Here is a 15,463-nt window from a genome sequence, read left to right as displayed (position 1 = left end):
ACATAAAGCAAATGATGGAGATACAATGTAATAAAATATATTCAGCATAAAAAAACAGTTTGAGGAATATGGAGCAAAGAACAGATTGGAACTAAAAAATAAATACGGGGTGGGAAATTAATTTCAGTCATAGCCTTACTTTAATATAAATTGTCTCAACATCTCAATTAAAAGTGGTAATTGTTGGGCTGAATCTATAAAAGATCCTATTATACTCTTTCCACAAGAGATACACCTTATGTATAAAAACACATAAGTTATGTCACAAGGTAAAAATCATAATAAAAAATTAAAAATTAATTTTGATTAAGTAATCCCCTAAAAGTAATCAAAAGAAATGTAGAACAAATATATTAATATCAGAGAAAGTAGACTTCAATACATGGACTATTGCCAGAGACTTCATATGATGACAAGAATGATAAATCACCAAGAAGATACAACAATCTGAATGTATAATAAGCACCTAATAGCAGAGCTTTTCCATGAAACTAAGAGTAAAAGGACTAAAAGGAGAAATAGACCAATGTAACCATTGTTTTTTAATTTCCTATATTTCTGATGGTTTTGACATTTGAAGCCTTGCTAACTCTGGAGAGATTGTGTCCTCAGGGCCAGTCAATTCTTAGGATAGTAAATAATTTGTCTTTGAGCACACTTTTCTGTACGCAAACCAATCCTGAGACCATCTCCCCCACCTGCCTCCTTTATCAAATGTTTACACTCAGGGCCACTAATACTGCACCTGGGCCAGGTCACAGCAAACGGGGAGTTTCTATGTCCTAGAAATCACTATTATTCAATAGCTAATCCTTAAATCTGCTTATACTGCATAACCTGTTCTTTCCCACAGAAACTCCAGTAAATGTTCTTATTTTCCCCTTGCTCCCTCTGCCTCCTGACCAACCCTGATGCTTCCCTGGGCAGCTCTGTGTGCCCTGGGGTGCCCCCTCTTCCTGGAAGCTGTAACATACAAGCTATCTTTTCAATGTCAATCATCACCTGACCTACAGGCCTCACCATACCTCAATAACAGGAAAACCTACGTTTAAAAATACACTTCAGGGATCCCTGGGTGGTGCAGTGGTTTGGCGCCTGCCTTTGGCCCAGGGTGCGATCCTGGAGACCCGCGATCGAATCCCACGTCGGGCTCCCGGTGCATGGAGCCTGCTTCTCCCTCTGCCTGTGTCTCTGCCCCTCTCTCTCTCTCTCTGACTATCATAAATAAAAATTAAAAAAAAAAATACGCTTCAGTACTTGTTCCTTAAGAGTTGAGAGAACGAATCAGGAAGCCACTAAGTATAGAGAAGATCTGAGTGACAAAACACTCTACCCAAGATCAGACAACTATACTTGCAAGTACAAATGAAACATTCACCAAAAAGACCCTACATGAGGATGTAAAACAAACCTGAACACATTTAAGAGAACTGAAATCCTACAAAGCATTTTCTCTGACCACAGTTCAAATGCAAATCAACAATAGAAAAATGTCTGGAAAAATCTCTAAATATTTGTAAACTCAACAATATTCTACTAACTAAGCTATGAGTATATAGAGTCACAAAGAAAATTGGAAAATATTTTAAGTAACAAAGATAAAAACATACCATCAATATTTGTGGGATACAAATAAAGCAGTGCTTAGAAGGAAATTTATAGGGTGAAGTGTTTACCTTACAAATAAAGAGATAACTCAAAAGAATAATTTAGAAAAAGAAGAGAGAAACTCAAAATAATCTAAAGGAAGAAAATAATGAAGATCCTTGATAAAAAGAAATATTGAAACAAAAAAAAAATCAGTAAAACCAGCTGCTAGTTCTTTGAAAAGATCAATATATTTGATAAATCTCTAGCCAGACTAATGAGAATTGAAGGGGTTCAAGATGGCATTCCTCCCCAGAATGTGCCATTTTGGCATGTGGATTATTTTGAGCTGAAGGCACTTTAGACCCTCCCTTAGCTACATAGAAGAATCTATACTGGGGGTCTTTCTCAGAATGAGGGATATTAGTAGAGATGAATTTTATCAAAGTGACCCATCTGGCTGTATGGTAGGGCCAACATCTAATTACCAAACATCCGTTCTTCCCATTGCTCTGTGAAAAGCATTTGTTTCCTGTGAAATCCCAGGCTCCCTCCCCCTTCCCCTTGGTTCAGAATGACACATACACTTCACTTTACCTGTCTTTGGAATTCCCATGTCTATGTGGGGTGTGTATATGTACCAATTTGGTTTCCTCCTGTTAATCTGTCTCATGTCAAATTGATTCTTAGTCCAGCTAGAAGGACCTTGGAAGGAACAGGAATTCTTGCTCCCCAACAGAATGACACATAAAACAAAACTACCAGTTTAAATAATGAAACGAGGTCATCACACAGACACACTGACATGAAAAGGATAATAATGGAATATTACAAATAAGTTTATTCTGATAGATTTGACAACCTACATAAGTTGAACAAGTCCTTGAAAGGCACAAACTTCCAAAAAACAAATATGTGACATTTATGTGAAAAATATTCAAAATAAAAAGAAAAAAAAGTAAGATCATGCAACATCTCAAATCCTCAATTATTCCCATTTTATTGATACTAAAAGTCTTTAAAATTCTGCACAAAGTCTTGTATAAACTGTTTGCTTCCCATCTTCTATGATAATATCTTCTACTTCTTTCATTTGTTTCACTCTGTTCCAAAAATGAGCCTCTTTGTTATTTTTTCAAGTGCACAAAGCATGCTCTTCGTTCAGGGCACCTGGCTTGGCATATTCTTGTCCCAATAGTCATAGAGTTTCCTCTGGGACCTCTTACAGCAGGACTCTGACCAAAGGATGTCTTCCCCAATCACTCTATTTAAACCATCATTCTTCTCTCAAGTCAACAGTACCTATCCTGTCTTGGTTACCAGACGGTAAATTCGTAACTTGAAAACAGAGTGTGGGGTATTTCCAGTAAGTTTCAGTAATTAAGACTTTGGGATACATTTGACCGTTGAGCTGTAAACTCATCAAAGTCCCCTAGATGACTCTATGTTCTTTCATATGCATGAGTCTGACACATAACAGACACCACTGTCCCCATGCTACAAGTGCCTGGATGGAGGAGAAATTTTATTTTATTTTCTTTTAATTTTTAATTTTTAATATTTATTTATTTATTTGTTTATTTATTTATTTATTTATTTTTGTAAGTAAAGCAATAGAATTTTATTAAGCAATGATAGAGAAAGCTCTCAGAAGTGAGAGGGGTCCCGACAATGCTGCCTGGAGGAGAAATTTTAAATGTCTTTATGATTAGTAGGCAAAGGATTTGGCTCAGATCTGTATATAATATATATATATATTTTTTTTTTTTCATTCCTCATTTCCTCAACAACCTACATTGCCTATTTTTGTATCTGGTTTAAGGCATATTCTCTCCATGATGCTTCCAGGGATCTTGGTCATCTCCCCAGGTTGATTAGACCCTGCTGCAATTTTTGATATCCCATAGGTCTTTTTAAAGTCTGAACGTGACACACATGCAATCTCTGTGCCCTAAATTAAACCTGGGAAAAAAAATCCTTCCTGGTTTTGCTTTTCTTTTTCTTCTTCTTTTTTTTTTTTCCTCCCAAGAGTCACATCCTCCAGATTCAATGCCTGGATGAAAGGGCTGTAAGAGAAAAGAGGAAGTTAATTCTTAATTCTTTCCTCTCTCCCACTCCAAAGGATCTGTTTCTTCTCTTTTCTATCTTGGATTAACTCTGATTTCTCTTTAGCTAGATATGCTACTAAGTTATATACATTTTGTCTGGTGGCACTAAGCCTCGTGTCTTATTCCAAAGGATAGACAAGGGAAAGGGGAATGAGATTTACTATGAAGGTGAATGAAAAATTCAAGGTTCAAATTTTCCAAACTAAAATGTTCACTATCTTATAAAATAGTACAAATGAGCAGAGTATTCCAATTATTTAGATTCCTTTATTGCTATTTAATTTTAGCATCAATTTCTGTCTCCTTACTTTTCATGTCTATACTCAAGAATAGTCATCAGTCATTACTATCCCTCAAATATGCCCATTCTTCACTTTTATAATTAATGAATTTGTTTTTTAAACTTTGTTAGGATCCAACCATTTCTTTAATTCAGATTTTATTTTCTTATTCTCAGCTTCCTTCACACGACTCAGGCCTCCTATGGATTGATAGCAACTTTAATCTTTGCTACAGTTGAATCATCACACCTCTCTGTTAAGTCCACATAAATCCTGTCTGCTATTAACATGCCAACATCTGCTTGTTTACCCTCAGATTCTCATCTTTTTATATTTGATCTTTAATAATCATCTCCTCAAATTTAGTGAGTTCTGCTCAGGGTACTCTTCCTTAGAGACAATCAAGCTACTTCAGCAATTAGGTGAAGGGACAGTGCATTTAAAAAAATTTCAGGTTACAGCTGTGCACATTTGATAAAATATAAGACTTTGCACACCCTTTAATACTCTGTAAACTGGGAAATACAAATGCCGGTAAGCTACTTGGTTTTTGAACAAAATGACTTGAAGATTTACTCACTGTATTAGTCTGGGCTCTCCAGAGAAACAGAACCAACAGCATTGTGTATACATGGAGAGACATTTATTTTAAAGAACTGGCTCTCGCGACTGCGGAGGGACGAGTCCAGCATCCTCAGGGAACGCTGACAGTGTTGAGACCAGGGAAGAACTGCAGTCTGAGTCCAAAGGCAGTTTGCAAACAGAATTCCCTCTTGTCACTGGGTGTTATTCTGTATGTTGGCAAATTGGACACAAATAAAAAATAAATTTATTATTATTAAAAAAAAAAAAAGAATTCCCTCTTGTTCAGGGGAGGTCAGACTGGGTCGGCTAAGGCCTTCAATGGGCTGGATGAGGTCCACCACCCTTGCGGAGAATATTCAGCTTTATTCAACGTCCACCTATGTCTATGTCAGTCAACGTCATTAAAAAACACTTCCATAGCAACATCCAAAATAATGTGTGGCCAAATATTTGGGCAACGTGGCTCAGCCACGTAGACACACAATACATACCCTGCCCTTTATAACTTAAATTTGAACTATGTAGATGAATTGGTCAATACTGCAATCCTAGCTATCCACACACATTCGTAGTTCAAACACTGAAAACTCAAAGACGTGACCAATTAGTTCATCTTTACAACCTTCAAATGCCAAAAGGCCCTTTGTTCACGGTCACACCTTGCAGAGAGCATGAAGGTGTTTTGCAAACACCGTTTACCTGCGTTAGACCGCAGGGCATCCTGGATGTGCAGGTAACAGGTCATGTCACAGGTAAGAGGCTGGAGACGATTACGATGCTGTCTTCCCTAAGTCTTCTCATGAAAACAGAAACACCTGCTATTCGAAAGTTCCTGCAGTGGGAGCCTAGGTGACATATGCCATTAGAATCTGCATTTCGTAAACCATTGCTACTTTATATGTTTTCAGTAACTACCAGGACCCAGCCTAGGTGAGGGTATAACTAACGACGTGATTTGAGCAATTTCTAAAATGATGAATAGGACTAGTCTCAGGTAAAACCATGACCTACAAGTTTCAAAAAACCGAAACCCCATTTCACAATAATGCCATTTAGAGATGCATTTCTTACCCACTGCCATTTACACCAATGTCCTGGGTGATTCTTTTTTTTAATCGGTACATTTTATTGTTGCTGTCAGGGGATTTCAGTGCTTTTCAAACTTATTTCTCTCAGCACTGTAAGTTCTGTGTCCCAGGAAACCACTCAGTTCTGGGCAGACCCGAGGGCTTGTCACTGTGGGACGAGCAGCTGACTCAGTGGCTCTCAGTGTGGAGGGTAGTTACAGGGGTGGGGAAAATACAGAGCTCTGGAACCCAAGCTTTATGTTTCATAGTTTTTGAAAAGAAAAAAAAAAAAAGAATAAGAAGTTTTTTGGGCATGGCCCTTCTTCAGAGTTTTAGCACATAAAATTACAAATACAAACCAGACCCACTACTGCTTTTACCACTATTGTTCAGTAAAAGAAATCAGACTTTAAATTTTAAATATTGTAAAAGATGATCTTAGAAGAAAAAACAATGCTTACAACTGAGAACCCGGTATTTTCTCATTTTATCACGGGTGGCTGGGAAGATCCCCACTGGCACATTGACCTGTGCTGGTGACTTCCACCTCATGTGACAAATAAACTCTATCCCTCTTCCTTTCCATCAGGGAGCCTGCCCCTCCCCTGAGGATACTTGCCAGGTCTACTTTTTTTGTTTGTTTTGAACATGCAAGTAATTCTTCTCTAATTCAAAAAAATAAGAAACAACAAGGTGAGTGTGATGACGGACCAGAGGACTAGCCCAGGACAAAGCACAAGGCCAGGGCAGCACATGGACATGTCCTGGAAACAGGCAGAGGGAACTTCCTCTGCAGACACAACTGCCTCGATGTTCATGCTGTGCTCAGGGCAGAAGGCAATCCTAGCCCGACCCCCAGGACCCTGTAAGCCTACTGTAACATCAGAAACTTCCTTTATCTCTACTCCCCAAGATCCGTGTTGGCGACACCCCCCAAGCACATGGCCCACGATATCCATCTGAAGGGCCTCCTGACTCAGATTTCATTAGACGGTCATCAGTGACCTTTTCCCACCAGTAGCTGACCCCCTCAAGGTCCTGGAGACCTGCTTCCAAAATCCCTTAGGGAGTCTGCTATCCCCAAACCCCTCCCCGCTCCCAGGGATATAATCAGCCCCCTCCCAGGCCTGGGGCAGCAGCTCTTCCTGCCCGGGTCCTGCCCCCGGGCGTTAATAGCAACACCATTTTGCACCAAAGATGTCTCAAGAATTCTCTCTTGGTCGTCAGCTCCGGACCTCACCTATATTCCAAAACTTCACAAAGTGGTCCTTAGTACCTGTGGGACGGGAGAGTATCTGGCAGTAATACTTACTTTGGGGCTTCTTAATACTTTGGGGTGTGTATAATTCAAAAGAATCTACTCCTTTGGGAAAAACAACTGCACATAGGTACATAGCTGGCAAATACTGCCCATGATGCAGGACCACACAAGGTCTCTGGAGCCCAGGGTTCCTGGGATCACAGCTCTTGCTCAGACACAGCTGATGAGATCCTTTGGTGGAATGCAATCCAGTGGCTTCCTTGCGGGTCACACCAGCAGGGATGGAGGTGCCCGTGCCCTCCGGGCCCTGCGGACAACACCCCAGCGAGCAGCCGAGCCCGCAGCTGCCGACCCCTGATACCACCACCGGGGGGCAAAGAGGCAACGGGCCTGGGCAGGTTCCTGGGATGGAGCAGCCTTGCAACGGAGGGACTTGAAAACATTACATTTCAAATAAATATTAGTCTCTGGCATATAGAAGCTTTATACATGGGTTAACGGAGTTTTGCTTTGTGGGGAAAAGATTCTGGTAGGTGTTTGCTATTTAAATCTTTTCAGGTAATTAGTCCCTCTGGTGCCTTCCATTTCAGCCTCCAGCTGTTCATGCTAATGAGATGTTACTGGGTGTCAGGAATTCCCATCCTCCAGCATCAGGCGTTGAGCAATAATGGGGTGCTCGAGAAGCTGCACACACAACAGGCCGTGATGAGCAACTCAATTACCTTGGCTTTTATCCACCCCCCAAAAAAGGCAAAGGGTATCCACAGAATTAGGGGTAACCCCCCCCGATAAAGCATAGCTAAGAGAGAGGAAAAAGGTCTAACACGTCAGCCATCATCAGAGGAAAGGTATCTCTTAGGATGAACCCCCTTATTTCTGGAAGTTTAAACCCACAGAAATGATCAGATGTTTCTGACACATCACCTCTTGTCTCTCACGCTTACAATATTTAGGTGGAAAGTTCTAGCTGGCCAACAGGAAGAGCTGCAGAAAGTGGGTTCGCAACAGCGGCTGGCCCGAGTTGGCCCAGGACCGAACGCATTGTACCTTCAGTAACCGATCCCCCGTGGCGAAGGTCTCGAGTTCAATGTTTAATGTCTAACTTAAAAGATTATGCACAAAAAAAATAAAAAAAATAAAAAATAAAAAAATAAAAGATTATGCACGGTCACAAAGACACATCAGTAGGTTCTAAACAGGCATATTGCAGAGCTCATTCTGATAAAAATGCAATAAAACCAGAGGTGAAGCTCAATTTAAGGACACATTAAAAAAATCTAATATCAAGTGTTCTAAAATAGCTACCGGATGAATGAATAAAACAAAATTAAAGGGATCCCTGGGTGGCGCAGCGGTTTGGCGCCTGCCTTTGGCCCAGGGCGCGATCCTGGAGACCCGGGATCGAATCCCACGTCGGGCTCCCTGTGCATGGAGCCTGCTTCTCCCTCTGCCTGTGTCTCTGCCTCTCTCTCTCTCTCTCTGTATGACTATCATAAGTAAATAAAAAAAAAAAAATTAAAAAAATAAAAAATTAAAAATACAAAATGAAAGTTTGAAAGTCAAGTGTCTTAAATCCACCTTATGGATACTGCGAAAACTGTTTTTATTACCAAACATGAAAATGTAAATAAATTCATTACATTTTAAATGAAGGAAACAAGAGCAAAAATTAAAGATTAAAAAGCTACAATTACAAAAGAAGAACTAATAATTAAAGTATATAGAGGAGCTGTGACAAAAAGACAAATATGTGAGGCGCTTGGGTGGCTCAGGGGTTGAGCGTCTGCCTTGGGCTCAGGGCGTGATCCCGGAGTCCTGGGATCAAGCCCCACATCGGGCTCCCTGCAGGGAGCCTGGTTCGCCTCTGCCTCTGCTTCTGCCTCTCTCTGTGTCTCTCAGGAATAAATAAAATCTTAGAAAAATAAAAAGACATATATAGCAATCCTTGAAGCTGGTTGTAAAATAATAGCGATTACATCACTTCTTGGAGAGCATGACCAATGAAAGGGAGAGAGAGAAGGAGAAAGAAAGCAAATTTGCATAAGGAGAGAGAATAGGATAAAACTACTCATATAGATAAAAATAAAAGGTTTACAAATAAATAAAAGGAGAAAATGTTGTCAGTAAGTTAAAAAATATAATAAGTCATAAAATGTTCATCTACAGAGTGGGAAAAGATGATTGTTATAAAATTAAAAATGAAGGAAGATTTATAGTTTAATCTACTATTAATAAAAACACAGTTTTGTGTAGAGATTGTATATATTTGTGTGTGTAGATATAGATAAAGATGTAATAGCATAATATTATAGGGAGAAATGCAATAGAAAGTAATATTTTTTTTAAGATTTATTTATTTATTTATTTATTTATTTATTTATTTATTTATTTATGAGAGACACAGAGAGAGAGAGGCAGAGACACAGGCAGAGGGAAAAGCAGGCTCCATGCGGGGAACCGGACATGGGACTGGATCCCAGGACCCCGAGGTCACGCCCTGAGCCCAAGGCAGATGCTCAATTGTTGAGCCACCCAGGCGTCCCACAATAGAAAATAATCTTAAATTCCTGACAAGGTGGTAGGTTTTTTTCTGTTTTCTTTCGTTTTTAGGTGGAAGGTTTTGATAGGGAGGGTTGGCCATCATATTAAACTTTGTATTTTAAGTGAAGAATGTATTCTAAATTTAATTTTTACCTTTGTTATTTTTCATTCATTAAAAAAAGCCACATCAACAAAACCCAAATCTGAAAACATGTAGCTCAATTACTCAGCTACATTTTATTTGCTGGAAGGTGTTATTTCTAATTATTATTATCATCACTTTTATCATTATATGGTTAACATTCTTCACACAAAATCACTAGCAAAAATCTTTGAAACAGATTAGAAAGTTTTTACAGTGGCACAATATACTTAGGAAAAAGCGTGCAAGAAAATTGTAGGCATTCTACAATTTCTTAAATAGCCAGAGGAAACCCTATTTCTGAATAATCAACTGTCATTTTATCCTGTGATAAATCTGATTAATATCACGATAACGTTTGCTATAGATACATATAGTTAGTCAAGGTAAATTCTACAAAATACCCCTATTCAAAACTCTTTCAAACAGAAGAAAAATTACCTGCTGGATTTAAGGCCAAGGGAAGACATAGGTTAGACATAAAGATTCGTGTCTTATATAGAAAAAAAAAACAAAAAACAAAAAGACATAAAAACATTCAGATGTTAACTGCTGAATAATTGTCTTTAATTGTCCTTCTATTAAAAAAAATAGTGGGAAAATTCTGTCTTTGGGAACCAGCATCAGCATTCTGCTTACTGGTCTTCTTTGGGTTATATTCTTTTTTTTTTTTTTTTTTTAAGATTTTATTTATTTATTCATGAGAGACACAGAGAGAGAGGCAGAGACACAGGCAGAGGGAGAAGTAGGCTCCCTGCGGGGAGCCTGATGTGGGACTTGATCCCAGGACCCCATCACGCCCTGGGCTGAAAGCAGGTGCTAAACAGCTGAGCCACCCAGGGATCCTTGGGTTATATTCTGATGTAAAGTTTCAATCCTTATTATATGTTAGGATTCAGTGGGGAAAGTGTAAGAAGTACTTGGTCAAATGGCGTAATGATTTTACTATTTCAGAAAAATGGAATACTCGTTGTCTACAATAACCAGTCAATCCTAGAAATTCCTTTTTTGTTATTGGTTTTGGATCATTTTGAATAGCCAGTAATCTTTCCTTGGCTAATGTACCATATTCAGCCGGCAAATCACTACCGAGTAATGAACTGTATAGCTCTGTAGTTTGAGAAACTTTATGCTCCCTCCTACCAGTAAGTTTCTCTGTATAGATGATCCTTTGATATTGTTTCAATTTCAGAGTGTAGTCTTTTTTCTGAAAAGCCATTTGCTTCAGTTCTTAGTTAGTCAATTTGCTAAGGCCTCTAAAGATATTTGCCCTTAAATTAAAGGTTGTTCAAGTCTGAAAATTCACATTCCAATTTATATGTTTATTAAATATATTATTTCTGGTCTTAGTCCATGAATAAAAATAGAGAACAGTGATTCTTTTATGCTGTCAAGGACACTTCCAAATATATTTTGAAAGTCATCTGAAGCCAATCACTAAAATTCAGGTAGCATTCTGTAGAAAATCTTGAATAATAGGTTCTCTTATGGATTTAGGGGAGCATAGGGCTGAAAGGGCTTACATATTTACATAGGGCTATGTAAATAGGAGGTTAAGTTAGAGTAGGGTATGGGATTTGGAGCATAGGATGGCATTTTAGATGATTTCAAGGGTAGTTGTGTTTTTTTTTTTTTTTTTTTCCTTTGGCCTTTACCAGGAGTTCTTTGAGGGATGCGATGATGGATTTGAATTTCATTTTAAGGCCTCAGCATAATAATAATTAAAAAATAAGGCCAGCTATTACAGCTTGATACTTCCTCTCTCTTTTTTCCTAGGGCTTCTGTTAGATGTGTTGTACTTAAGATGCCAAAAGCTTCCCAGGATGGCCACTAAAATTCTAAATCATCCTTGTGTCATTTCTCAAGATAAATACTGGGATTTAGATTACAGTGAGAAGCATCTTGGACTAGACGTTCGTAGTAGAAGAGTCGCTGTTAAGTTAAAGACAAAAAGAATTACTTTCTCACACACCCATGCACACATACACAACACGACAGCCAATTTCTGCTAATATTTCATGAAACAACAGCTTAGATTCTTGGTTATTTCTGTCAAGAATATATGACTAATACCCAAGAAATAATTAGTCCCTGGTATATTGGAATGGAGAAGAAAGAACTCCTATATTAAGCAGAGTAAAATTTCTATGAACAATCAAAGCGGAGACTTTTGTCAGATTTTTCTAAGGGATCTGGGCAATGTTGTAGGTAATTCATTATCACATATTTCATAATCTCTATACTTATGAAAGCTGTTAATATGAAAAAAAAACTTTGTTTTTATTTAAAAATGATCACTGGAGGATATTTAACTATTAAAGTGATAATAAAAGTAGTGGGATGATAAAAAATTCTAAGAGATGGTTCTTGAACATACAATAGAAAATTATTATAAATGTAAAGGGAACAATTGCAAGTTTAGCAATGACATAAAAAGTATCTGCATACTCTATCAGTAATTAAGAGAAGGTATTTTGTGAAACTATTCAACAAAATCACTAATCATAAGAAAAAAATATAGAAATTGATAAAAAATGTATGATTCTCAACAGAATTGACATACAGAGGTGATACCAACAAGCCAATTTCAAGAAAATTCAGAGTTTCTCAAATATTTCTTCTCATGCTTACCCTTCATAAATGTCTATGCCTACCTATGCCTAAGATGCTGTGGGTATGTCTCTCTCACTCTCTTTCTTTCTCTTTCTTTTTTGTGGATTGGGTAGAAAGGAACATTGTTAAATATACTCCACACGGAGAAATGGTGTTAAAAAACTTGATCCTGGCATTAAGAAACCATAATTATGGTTAAACTACAGTAATTTTTTAAGAAAACAATATGGAAAATAAATAATATAATATTCCTTTATTTATAATGTAATAAATACATATGATGGTGCCTTTTAAATCTGTTTGTTACACAACAATCACATTACATTTTCCCTGAGCTCATCCTTTGGGATGCACTCCATCACCGTGATATATTGTATTAATGAGGGTACAATCAGAAGACATAAACCACAAAGTAATTCAAACAGGGAGTATAATTATAGAGTTTCTATAGGGGTCTAATGAATAGCCTGGGGATGCCCTGCAGGGCTTCAGGAAGGAACAAACTTGGAAGGGCACAATTCCCAAGGTAACTATCCAGACCTCATTGGAAAAGTGTTGCTTTAACCTACTGGAAGGCAGAAAACCTCACTGAGTCACTCCAGGTAAGAGCTAGTGTGTAGTCGTCAAGCAAGCAGGAAATATCCCTCCAGGGTGCAGTTGGAGCTAAGGCCAGTGGGCAGGAAACTAATTGGAAAATAGTAGACACATTTTCAGGGTACAGGAGGGCTGACGCTAGCATATACTTCTGGGATGCAAGTGGGCAGGAAATTATGGCTGAGTGGCAAGGAAAAACACTCTTCCAGGCTGATGGAAGCCAAGATTGGAGGGCAGGTGCAAAAAAGAGAAAAAAGCATCAAGAGATGATGAGCTGGCTGGAGGACACACAATTCGGACATGTGGAGCTGGTATAGGAATAGCTTCATTGAGGTTGTCATTGAGTCAGGGCTGTTTCTCTGTATGTAGAGCTAGGCTGTCCCCCGACGATACACAATACGGGCAATAGTGAAAAGAGCAGAAAAAAATAAAAATAGAAGTGCATTAGAACCAGGAAGAGCTGACCACTTCACCAAGTCTATACTCATGTCACCCAATACTGACAAAAATTAACATCTTGCTCTCTGCAAAGGAGAAACCTTAAAGAGTCCACATCCATTATTGCAGAATAGGAAAGAGAACAGTGGATCTGGAGTTGAGAGGTCACAAACTGATAGTTCATACGCACACGGTCCTTTTGGGATACCAAACATCATGTGCTTCACCTCCTACGTCACTGGGGTAGCAGGAAGAAATCCCTGAATGTGATTTCTGAGCCGCTGATTGCAGTCAAGCCTGATGCAAACTTGGTCCTGGGACTTCCACTCATATAAGTAATATTCATCTTTGGCTCTAGCTAAATTGAATTGTTTGTCATTTGTACCTGAAAAACTCCTGATGGTACAGAAACAAATCTCCAAACAAAAGGAAAAATGGTATTGAAGATAATAAGTAAATCTTAGGTCTAAATTTTTCTCATAATATTTCACTTTGAGACTTTCATTCCTTATAGGAAATTTCTTCAGGAACTATTGAGTACAGTTTCGTCATTCACAGTTGTACATAACAGAGATTAAAATATCCATTTACGGACTTTTGTAAGCCATCATATAAAGAGTTAAAAATTCATTACCCCCGTCTTCACAAGATAGAACTGAGTAAACAAACAAACAAACAAAAATCATTAACTTCTTGTAGATCCTCCAGATTGTTGAGATCGCAGTACAACATCCCTTCAGAAATCTGGAGAGATAGGCCAATAAAGACACTTACAGCCACGATCAGCTTACCTGGAGCTGAAGTACCTGGAGTCAGTAATTGGTAGAAACACTAAGTGTAATTTTGATGAGTTGGTGCAGGCTGAGTATGCCCTGGCTTGACAGATAAAAGACTCCTGAGGTCCAGTCCTAGCAAGGTCCCTAAGTTTTTATGAGTTTTATCTACAGCAACCCTACTAGGTACTCACTGAAAGATGGAGAAGCATCTCCCTAACATTTAGGTCAGGAGGAGGAGAAAAGTACCCATTTATACTTAAAAAAAATAAGTAATAACCATTTTGAAATATGCCCAGAGTTGTCTCTGTAATAAAACTTTGCCATCCAGAAGAGACTACTTTATTGGAGTGCTATCTGACCTGGTAAAGGGCAATTCGATGACCCCCCCCTCCCTTTCTCCATACTGTCTTATGTAAAGACAGAAAAACAAGGGGAGGGGGGGATATGAAAAGCTTCTGAGTCACAGCCCATTGACTGAAGCTAACCAAAACCTGAGATTTATTTTTTTTTAATATTTTATTTATTTATTCATGACAGACACAGAGAGAGAGAGAGGCAAAGACACAGGCAGAGGGAGAAACAGGCTCTATGCAGGGAGCCCGACATGGGACTCTATCCTGGGTCTCCAGGATCACACCCCAGGCTGAAGGTGGCGCTAAACTGCTGGGCCACCAGGGCTGCCCAAAATCTGAGATTAACTACTGGATTTTAGAATGTTTCTCCTTCCCAACATCTTAGCACCATCTCAACAGGGCTCCACAAAAATAATGGTGCATTATAACTGAGCTGTAGGATACAGATTCTGTTTAAGTTCCTAGGGAAACCCAAACACAAAGGAAGGAAAAATGAAAATGAGCAACCCAGAGTCTCTGGCACCTACACCGATAGCAAATATTAAACACAGCCCAGTACCTAGCCAAATTAACATAAAACCTCACATTAAAAGCCTAATTACTCCAGGTTCTATTACCCAACATACCATGTTCAGTTTTTGACAATGACAACAAAATATAACACATGATTTAAAAAAATGAAGTAACATGGTCTCCAGAGGCAAAGCAAACATTAGCACAAAACTGAGATACAAATTAGATTTTAGAATAATTAGATAGGAAATTCAAAGTCACTATAGTTACTATGTTAAAGGTGCTAATGCAAAAAGTAGGCAGATGCATAATGTAAGCAGAGAGATCTCAGCTCAAAGCAAGTTTCAGAAGGACATGCTAAAAATCGAAGATGAACAGAAATGACGGAGAACACCAGCAGATTGGATCTGGCCAAAGAGAGTATCAATGAGCTTGCAACATGTCAATAAAAAATTCCCAACCTGAATGCCAGTGGACAAAAAATGAAAAATAGAAAAGAATATAATACCCAAGAACTGTGGGCCAATCATTTAAAACATCATACTTAAGGTATATTCCCCCTAAGATCAGGAAAAAGACAAAGATGCCTGTCCTACCACTCTTA

The sequence above is a fragment of the Canis lupus genome, chromosome 36, assembly GCF_003254725.2.
Source record: "Canis lupus dingo isolate Sandy chromosome 36, ASM325472v2, whole genome shotgun sequence".
NCBI lineage: Eukaryota > Metazoa > Chordata > Mammalia > Carnivora > Canidae > Canis > Canis lupus.
The sequence above is the reverse complement of the archived record's forward strand: the minus strand, read 5'-3'. Positions refer to the sequence as shown.